Source organism: Phyllobates terribilis, unplaced genomic scaffold (genome assembly GCF_046119375.1).
Source record: "Phyllobates terribilis strain yellow unplaced genomic scaffold, ASM4611937v1 Scaffold_11__3_contigs__length_659146591, whole genome shotgun sequence".
Taxonomy (NCBI): domain Eukaryota; kingdom Metazoa; phylum Chordata; class Amphibia; order Anura; family Dendrobatidae; genus Phyllobates; species Phyllobates terribilis.
In genome coordinates, this window is record NW_027362771.1 from 533,401,876 (window position 1) to 533,412,560 (window position 10,685).

The following is a 10,685-nucleotide window of genomic DNA, read 5'->3' on the forward strand; positions in this document are numbered from 1 at the left end:
TTTCACTCTCTTATTCCTGAGGTGGAGAGGTCTACAAAAATAGGGCAATACCAGAAGGCCCTTGCTGCAGAACTCTTAAAAAAATTCCCATCTGAACACGCTAGCGGCAGAGGTCACAGTTCGTTGCCCAACCAAGGCGTACAGGTGAGAGAGATGCAACTCCAATCCAGCAGAGGCAGGGGAACACTGTCAACGTTCTGGGACAGTTTTCTGACACCCGCCCAGCTTACAGGCCCTGAGGCGCGGGGTACTCTCACAAGGAGTGGAAAGTTTCAAAAGATGGTGAGGGAGTACCTTGCCGATCATACCAGCGTCCTCCGTGATTCCTCTGTGCCTTTTAATTATTGGGTATCCAAGCTGGACACTTGGAATAAACTCGCTCTGTACGCCTTGGAGGTCCTGGCCTGCCCTGCCGCTAGCGTGTTATCGGAGCGTGTTTTTAGTGCCGCTGGGGGAATTATAACTGATAAGCGCACTCGGCTGTCAACTGACAATGCTGACAAGCTGACCCTTATCAAAATAAACAAGGGCTGGATTGGGCCAGACTTCTCATCACCACCAAATGACAGCAGAGTAACATAAAGTCAAATCCACTGTGTTATTTCGGGAGGTGTATTCACATGCACCGCTTCACACCCACACATGGGTATACGCTTCCTGAATTTGGTTATTTGCTCTTGTCCTCCTCGTTTCGGCTGTTTAATCTTCTTCTCCTTATCCTCAGCCTCCACCACCACTATACCACCAGGGTGCCAGCATTGCAAGTTCCTCCGTCCTAATTTTTGGCAGCTTTTGCTGGGAAAGCATAAGCAAATACTATGGGACACCCACTCCCCAATAATGGGACTTATGTTTGTAATATGCTGTACTGCATGGCTCTTGTAAGGGGCATTGCAAGTTGCTCCGTCCTAATTTTTGGCAGCTTTTGCTTGGAAAGCATAAGCAAATACTATGGGACACCCACTCCCCAATAATGGGACTTATGTTTGTAAGATGCTGTACTGCATGGCTCTTGTAAGGGGCATTGCAAGTTGCTCCGTCCTAATTTTTGGCAGCTTTTGCTGGGAAAGCATAAGCAAATACTATGGGACACCCACTCCCCAATAATGGGACTTATGTTTGTAATATGCTGTACTGCATGTGACGCGCCCCCTGGCCGTGTATACACGTGTGTGGGATACCCGGTGCCGGGTCTCTGGGGTCTGTAGTCTCCGTGGCGGTGACCCGGTCCCGTGGCTCAGGCTGGTCAAACCAGTGGCAGTCTTTCTTAGGTTTTGAGGTTAATTGTCCGACTGCGCCACCCGTGGATTGCGGTCAGGGAGTACCACTGCTGCGAGGCAGACCGCTGAGGCTGGTGTTGTGTGCGCAGCAGGAATGACTCAGAGTCTTTGCAGTGCAGCTCAGGGTCTTTACTGATGATTATAAGGTAGACCCTCCCGGGAGAACTGGCTAGCATAAGAGGCCTGGTCAGTCTGTGAGCAAGCAGGAGTTCCCCTGGCCAGGTGGAGTTGTAGGCCTCCCAGTCTGTCTGCACTCTTCCTGGCTACCTTGTTGTAAGCGGGTAGTAGTAGCCCACGTCCCTGAGTGTACCGTGTAGTGCTCACCCGTACGGCTGGTGACTTGGGGCCTTCTGTTAGCCTCTGCTCCACGACGGCGGTGCTGGTCCCTTGCTTGTGACTGAGCCTCCAGGCTTCTATGGCCAGAGAACCTGAAATCCCCTGCCGACTGGTTTCTGCTGCTGGATATATAAGTCCTCACAGCTTCGGACTCCTGTGTCCGGTTCCTATTGTCTTCTGCCAGGGCGAGCTCTGCTCAGCTTCCAGCCCCTGGTCTTTAGCTCCTAGCTCCTACAGAGCTCCTTGCTGTTACTTTCCCTTGCTCTCACTCTGACTCTGACTGTTCTCTGACTCACTCAACCCCGCCCCAGATCCAGTTTATAAGGGCAGAATTCTCCCCTCCCAGGATTGGTGCAGGAGGATGTTGCATGTTTAAGGGATCCTGACCAGGAAACCTCCCACTTGCTCTCCGACGTAATATCTCTATTACTGTGGTGACCAGACCCCTGGGGTGCCACACATGGCTCTTGTAAGGGGCATTGCAGTTCCTCATAATTTTTGGAAAGCCTTCCATTCACTGCTTAGGCCAACAGTGCACGGGAGACCCAGTTGCTATAAATGGAAAAAAAGGTTTAGTTAACGCCCTCTGACCTCCATGTCATTTCCAAGGGGCATTGGAGTGGCTCAAAATTTTTGGTAGGCATTGCACTCACTGTATGCCCTATAACTGTGTAGCCGAACCGCTCCTTTTGTTACAGAAACATATCCTACAAGACATATCTGGTTGACTGGCCTGATATTGATGTGAATGGTCCCTGTTCCTCCTGCTCTTTCTCCTTTGCCACTACCTCATCCATCATTTATCACCTGAAGCTTTGTTTTAACGGGAGTCATAGAACTTGGATAGTAGCAGGAAAACATCCAGCAATCCTCGGAGGAGGTAGGATATGCGCCAAAACGCTGACCACCTCAGGCCTAGCCGCTACTACATACATGCGCTTGCATTACAACAAAACAAAGCAGATGTTAACTTCTATCATCCTCATCATGCTCCTCACCTTGGCACTCTCAATTCCCCTGATGGAGAAGCCAGGGCCCACCGGAGGAGTCTGATAGTCCGGTGGGCTCGGCCAATGCTGCCCTAAAGCAGGCCAGGCTAAGAAAAGTGTGGGAAAGGTTAACGGGACAAATAGGGGTGGCTGGGGACCGAGTATGGACACCCGGCCACCCCCTGGAGGCTGGGGAGCAAGCGGGGACACCCGGCCACCAGGCGGCTGGGGACTGAGTATGGATACCAGGCCGCCGACACAGCCATGGCGTGGTGGCCAGATTCCGCCTCCACATGCCTAAAAGGCCCAATTTAAAGTGCAAGCAAGCAAGCAGTATGGTATTGCAGCCTGGGGTGGGTGGGTGGCAGGCTGCATACTTGCGCTTGCATTGCAAGGAATGGGATGCTTCCAGGGGTCTTCCCCATGCTGTTCCCTTGTCTTTTCAGCACTTTATGCATGTGTCACACAGCACATGGCCAGATAAGGTTGTAAAATGTTAAAATGACATTTCACGGTGAATGCATTTGTCATAGTTGAAAACAATACAAAAGTGCAAAAACGCATAAAAAATGCTACTTGTGAACATAGCCGAAGGTGTGGAGGAGTATTTTTGTTTTTGGTCATTTATTTTAACTTATACATAAGTCTTTACCCTGGAAAGGATGTTCCTTAACATATTTCACAGGAAAAAAGTTTCACTTTCGTTTTTGAACGTTTTATTGTGAGCCTGTAAAAGTGGCTTAATACCTCTGACCACGTTGTTGACAGCAGTGACCTGGGGGTCAGAAATGCTTCCTGGGGCGATCCCCATGCTGTCCCCATGTCATTTGAGCACTGTCACTATCGTTTTGGGCACTTGTTAGGCTTTTAAAAGACTGCCGGGGGTGCCACCGCAAAAATACTCGAGTCTCCCATAGACTAACATTGGGCTCGTTGCTCGGGTCGAGCACCCGAGTATCACTGCGAGCTCGGCCCGAGCTTCGAGCACCCGAGCATTTTAGTGCTCGCTCAACACTATCCGTGACCCAGAGCGGTCAATTAAAGGGGAAGTAAAAAGGGGAATAAAGTTTTTATAGATAATGTTCGGGACGCCACCGGTGGTATGCGGCTATATGGGGCCGCCGCTGCGGTGCAGATCCTCTGGAGCTGATGATGATGCAGCAGAGTTGGTTCAGCTCTCCATAGGCAGAGCTTAGCTCCAGGGCAGTAGATGGTGGTTTTATGAGGTAGATGTTGTTGGTACTGTGTAGTGCAGGGCTGGTAATGGAGCAGCAATTATTCAAGGACACAGTGGGGTGCAGTCTTCAGATTTTATTCACAGTTGATAAGTTCCTCAGGTTACACTTTCCGGATTATAACCGCCCACGTCATCCTGTGTCCTCCGGGGTAGTGATCCAGCAAACTCTCAGGTATTTCAGGAGCACTTGCATGGGATCCCATTCTATATACCTTTCCAGGTCGTCTCACTACGCTGGCTCTCACCCTCCTGCCCTGCGCCTCACAATCAGTGTCCCAAGCCAGTAGCTTCGGGTCTTGTCGGGCAACTTCCAGTCCCCTGGACCCTATGCAGCCACCTTTTCGGCGATGTAATTGTGGCTGTTGGCTGCAGCACCTTGAAAATGCAGCAGCTTCCGGTTATCTAGCTGAGCCTGGTTGTTCTCCACTAGTTTAGAGGCCGGTCCCCTCTCTGCGGCCTAATCCCTCCACATCAGCGTGGATTCGGGCGCACGGGTGGCATCCGCACTCACCGTGCCCCTGGGATCCCCTCTGTTCCTCCTGGAGCCCCTCTCACTGCTCCTCTCTCCTCCTGGGCCTCTCTCACTGAGCCCTGCTCCTTTCTCCACTCCTCCTGAGCAGAGCTCCTCCTGAGCTCCTGCTCCCAGCTCTCTCTCCTCTGACTGAACACTTCCAGAACCTTCCACCCTCTCTTTTATACTGCTACCCTCTGTGCTCCACTGAACTTCTTCCTCCACCCACCTCCTCTACCTAGTTCCACCCTCCAGCTAGGGACCAGGGACTGTGCTCTCCCTTAGGAGCAATCTCGCCCTTCCCTACTGAAGTGGAGTGTATTGGATGTGGGTGTGTGGGTCCCGGGTTGTACTCCCTCCTTACCTGAGAGTGGGGTACCACACCTATGGGTGAGATGCAGTACCTCTGTGGCGACTCAACCCGCAGGGGCGCCACATCAGCGCGGGGTCACGTGATGCCTGTGAGCGGCCACCAATAGCGCCGCTCACAGGCAGTATCAGCAACGGAAGGTATTTACAATAAGTCTTAGGGGCCCCGGGGGGATACATTGGGGGAATAAAATAAAATAGTGGACAACTTCTTTAATTGATACTATTGAAGCAGGATATATTCAACGGATAATCAATTTACGCCCTAATAATGTATAAAAGACCTGCAACCTAGCCACAGTACATCATGGATGTCATTTTTGTGATGCCACATTTTCCTGGAGCCTTCTGAGGAACCACAAGACGGAAAGGAATAGCGTCGAGGCTACGTACAGCGGGATATGCAGATGAGTGAATTCTTTATTAGATTTCCTGCTGTTTTTCTTAACTACTACCCCTTATACCTTTGTGAGCTTTTTTTCTCTCTTGTCTTCTATGGGACCCGTGAGCGGAGGAGAGCAGTGCCAGCGCCCGCCCTCCCAGCCCGCTTGTTCAGGGCCCTGGCACAATACTTACCTCTCCCCGTGCCTCCGCAGCAGCTCCCGCACCTTCCGTGGCTGCTGCACTGTGACGTCTCAGGTCAGAGGGCGCGATGACGTCTTTCCACTGCGCCCTCTCCTGAGCAGTCACAGCGCAGAGCGGGAAGACACCGGCGACACCGAGGAGTCCGGAGCTGAGCAGCGGCAGCAGGTGAGGAGGAGTGAGGTGAGTATTTGATATTTTTTTTTAATGTATGGAGGCATGGGGCATTAGAAGGGAGGAGGGGGGGGTGACATCCTGTATGGGGCATTATAAGGGAGGAGGGGGGTGACCTCCTGCATTATAAGGGAGGGGGGGTGACATCCTGCATGGGGCATTATAAGGGGGGGGGGTGACATCCTGCATGGGGCATTATATGAGGGGGAGGAAGTGACATCCTGCATGGGGCATTATATGGGGGGGAGTGACATCCTGCATGGGGCATTATAAGGGGGGGTGACATCCTGCATGGGCCATTATAAGGGGGGGGGTGACATCCTGCATGGTCCATTATAAGGGGGGAACAGCCTGCATGGGGAATTATGTGGGGGGAACAGCCTGCATGGGGCATTATGTGGGGGTAACAGCCTGCATGGGGCATTATGTGACGGGAACATCCTGCATGGGGCATTATGTGGGGGGAACAGTCTGCATGGGGCATTATGTGGGGGCACAGCCTGCATGGAGCATTATATGGGGGCCAGTATTCTGTATGGAGGATTTTATGGGGGCCAGTATTCTGTATGGAGCAATTCGCCGGTTTCTGAGCTATTGCGGAATTTACAATAGATATCACTCATATAATGTAAGAAGTGAAATCTTTGGCATTGTACTATGCCCATAATGTCTGTAAAGCGCTGTGGAATTATTGGTGCTATATAAGTGAGTAAAATAAATAAATAAAAATAAATATATATATTTCTCTGCTGTATGTGTGCATCATGAATCATGGTATGTGTTAAAGGGGCCCACTAAGACTCTTTCGCCCTGGGCCCACAAAAACCTGGAGCTGGCCCTGTCAATGCCGCTGGAATAACGCCAGCACCGGCGGTGAGTATGTTTTTTCATTTTATTGGGACAAACATTTAAGAAGGTGTTGTCCTAGTAGTGGACAACCCCCTTTAAGTACAGAATAAAAGCTTTTCTGTATTGTAGAAATGCGGCTTCACATCTGCACCAGAAGTGCATCAAATAAGGGGCAAAAGGCAAAAAAAATGCAGCAAAGATGCAATAATCAGAGAAGATTGTTATTGTGTAGTTTGGTGCAGACAGCTGCAGAAAACAAATAACACAGTATTTACGCTATGTGTGAAAATGGCCTTACAGAAACCAGAAAGCCAGATATGATATAGTGAAGCTACATAAAGATAAGAAAGTTCTGGCTGCTATAACTGTGAATGAAGGAACAAAAAATAAATACATAGGTACACTGACGGACATAAACAGAAAATGGCCCCTGTGCAAGAACAATATATGGGCCCTCTGCAGCCGAAGAGCTCCTAAAAATGCAAAATTGCACCTGCTATGGAGGTAGAAATGGGCCCCCTTACCACTTACACCAATGATATGTCCACCCCTGCACAGGTCTCAACTAGAGCTGAGCAGGACACATAGTATAGGCTTGGACTGGCCCACAGGAGAATCCTCCGGTGGGCCACCACCTCTTATATGAGCAGTACTTGGCACAATATACTTGAATCGCTATGTACAGACAAAGGCAGCATCTTATTCATCTAACAATCTACCCAGTTCATTGCTATATACATTTGGGATTAAGGATAATGTCGCATTTGCATGTCCCACTTACTGTTCTTCAAAAGATGGGAGGTATGGTATATATATATATATATATATATATATATATATATATATACACTACAGACCAAAAGTTTGGACACACCTTCTCATTTAAAGATTTTTCTGGATTTTCATGACTATGAAAATTGTACATTCGCACTGAAGGCATCAAAACTATGAATTAACACATGTGGAATTATATACTTAACAAAAAAGTGTGAAACAACTGAAAATATGTCTTATATTCTAGGTTCTTCAAAGTAGCCACCTTTTGCTTTGATGACTGCTTTGCACACTCTTGGCATTCTCTTGATGAGCTTCAAGAGGTAGTCACCGGAAATGGTCTTCCAACAATCTTGAAGGAGTTCCCAGAGATGCTTAGCACTTGTTGGCCCTTTTGCCTTCACTCTGCGGTCCAGCTCACCCCAAACCATCTCGATTGGGTTCAGGTCTGCTGACTGTGGAGGCCAGGTCATCTGGCGTAGCACCCCATCACTCTCCTTCTTGGTCAAATAGCCCTTACACAGCCTGGAGGTGTGTTTGGGGTCATTGTCCTGTTGAAAAATAAGTGATGGTCCAACTAAACGCAAACCGGATGGAATAGCATGCCGCTGCAAGATGCTATGGTAGCCATGCTGGTTCAGTATGCCTTCAATTTTGAATAAATCCCCAACAGTGTCACCAGCAAAGCACCCCCACACCATCACACCTCCTCCTCCATGCTTCACGGTGGGAACCAGGCATGTAGAGTCCATCCTTTCACCTTTTCTGCGTCGCACAAAGACACGATGGTTGGAACCAAAGATCTCAAATTTGGACTCATCAGACCAAAGCACAGATTTTCCACAGGTCTAATGTCCATTCCTTGAGTTCTTTAGCCCAAACAAGTCTCTTCTGCTTGTTGCCTGTCCTTAGCAGTGGTTTCTAAGCAGCTATTTTACCATGAAGGCCTGCTGTACAAAGTCCCCTCTTAACAGTTGTTGTAGAGATGTGTCTGCTGCTAGAACTCTGTGTGGCATTGACCTGGTCTCTAATCTGAGCTGCTGTTAACCTGCGATTTCTGAGGCTGGTGACTCGGATAAACTTATCCTCAGAAGCAGAGGTGACTCTTGGTCTTCCTTTCCTGGGGCGGTCCTCATGTGAGCCAGTTTCTTTGTAGAGCTTGATGGTTTTTGCAACTGCACTTGGGGACACTTTCAAAGTTTTCCCAATTTTTCGCACTGACTGACCTTCATTTCTTAAAGTAATGATGGCCACTCGTTTTTCTTTACTTAGCTGCTTTTTTCTTGCCATAATACAAATTCTAACAGTCTATTCAGTAGGACTATCAGCTGTGCATCCACCTGACTTCTGCTCAGCAGAACTGATGGTCCCAACCCCATTTATAAAGCAAGAAATCCCACTTATTAAACCTGACAGGGCACACCTGTGAAGTGAAAACCATTTCCGGTGACTACCTCTTGAAGCTCATCAAGAGAATGCCAAGAGTGTGTGTGGCGCCCTGCTGCGCATTGGTGCCACAGATCCAAGAGGGGTGCATGGATGGACTTCTCCACAAGAGGCCCTCATAGCATTCACACACCTCCACCCTACCACCTCAGACCACCAGAGGGAGCCCGGATAGGGATATATATACTGGAGGGTGGAGTTAGGCAGGCAGTCTAGAGAACAGTTCCCTCAGGGGACAGAGTTAGTTCCAGTTCCTGCAGAAGATGAGCCTGAGAGAGGTCAGTCTGCAGTGGAGCTCAGTCAGTTCCTCTAGAGAGAGTTCAGACTCAGTGAGCTCAGATTAGTGAGCCAGGAGCATGCCGACGCTCAGAGAGCAGCGAAGAGTAGCGAGGCCTACTGCCCGTGTGAAGCCTAGTGAGGGCCCCGAGTGTGGCCGAAGGCGAGTGAGTAAGCAAGCAACATAGGGGGCAGAGGAGCTTAACCAGCTCACCCCAAAACCATTTACCGGACACCGGGTCCGCGCCTACGGGGGGGCCTATATCCCCAGCAGGAATAACCGGAACCCCTGGAGAACTATACGTCCCAGGTTCACCAGAAGCTGACTGTTATACCAGGGTCAGGAGTCACGGAGGCCCCAGAGACCAGGAAGTGTGAACTCCAACAGAAGGCCCTACCACCAGGTCAGCAGGTGCAATACAGAGACCAAGTTAGGCCTAGCTCCAGGCAGGTCAGAAACTCATCTAAGAAAAGCAAGGAACAGGAGGTCCTATACCCGCTCACTGGGGAGAGTCCTGATATGCACCTTTCACCCTAAAGTGCCCTGGATCGGGCCTGAAACACCACCAGTAAAGGTACTGAAGTGAACTGTTGTGTGTGTGCCTATTCTCCCTCTGACCCGGCTGGGTCCCCTTTGTCCTGCATCCTTCACCTACACTGCCCTGAGGCCCCGCTCCACCTGTGGGGAGTTGCACCAACTAAGCTGCCTAAACACCGGCCTCAGAGGACTGTCGCAGCGCTGGTGATCCTCACCAGACAACACGGGTGGCGTCACGAACATCCCTATCCCATACAACTTCCCCCCTTCTTTTAACAGTGACCCCAGGGTACGGGTCTGGGAGCCGACCACCGTGACATCCCCCAAGATCAGGGAACAACAAGGCCTGGGCGCCGAGTCGTCCCCATCCCCTGGGCGCGTCATGTGCAAAGCAGTCATCAAAGCAAAAGGTGGCTACTTTGAAGAACCTAGAATATAAGACATGTTTTCAGTTGTTTCACACTTTTTTGTTAAGTATATAATTCCACATGTGTTAATTCATAGTTTTGATGCCTTTAGTGTGAATGTACAATTTTCAGTCATGAAAATACAAAAAAATCTTTAAATGAGGTGTGTCCAAACTTTTGGTCTGTACTGTATGTGTATATATATATATATATATATATATATATATATATATATATATATATATATATATATACACACTTATATACTGGGCAAACTTGCCCCCTACTTTACATTTTTTGTTTTAAGGTATTACAGAGCCTATACTGCCCCCTCCTCCCGGACCCATGACTCTCCTCCGCTGCAGCTTTCTCCTTCTATCTGTACAGTGAGCTCGTTCTGAGGAGTGGTCTGTAGCTCTTTTATCCGTCTTTTTCTGAGGGCCTCTGTTCTTTTTTTTTTTAATCACAGACCACATCAAAGTTTAACTGAACTTTCATGTTGTCATCTGAGAGGAGCTCACAAAACAGACAAAAGCGTTATATACTCCCCTTGAGAACGAGCCTACTGATAGATTCTTAGTTAACTCATCCAGCAGCTGGCAATGTGCATGGACCCAGAGAGCTAAAAAGCTAAACGGTTCAAATTTTTTAATTAAAGCCAATTATAAATCTGATTTTGAGCCCAATATAAAAATTAATTGCCCATTTTTGTGATGGGTGTCCATATATTTTAAGTAGAGGTTGTAAAGTAGAAAACAATCCCTTTAAATTTAATCTGTCAGAAGGTTTTGCTATATGGTCTGATAGCGGCATGATGTAGGGGCAGAGACCATGATTCCAGTAATGTCACTTACTGTGCTGTGTTTTGCTGTTTCAATATAGTATTTTATCAGCAGGAGATTATCACCGGAGGACTA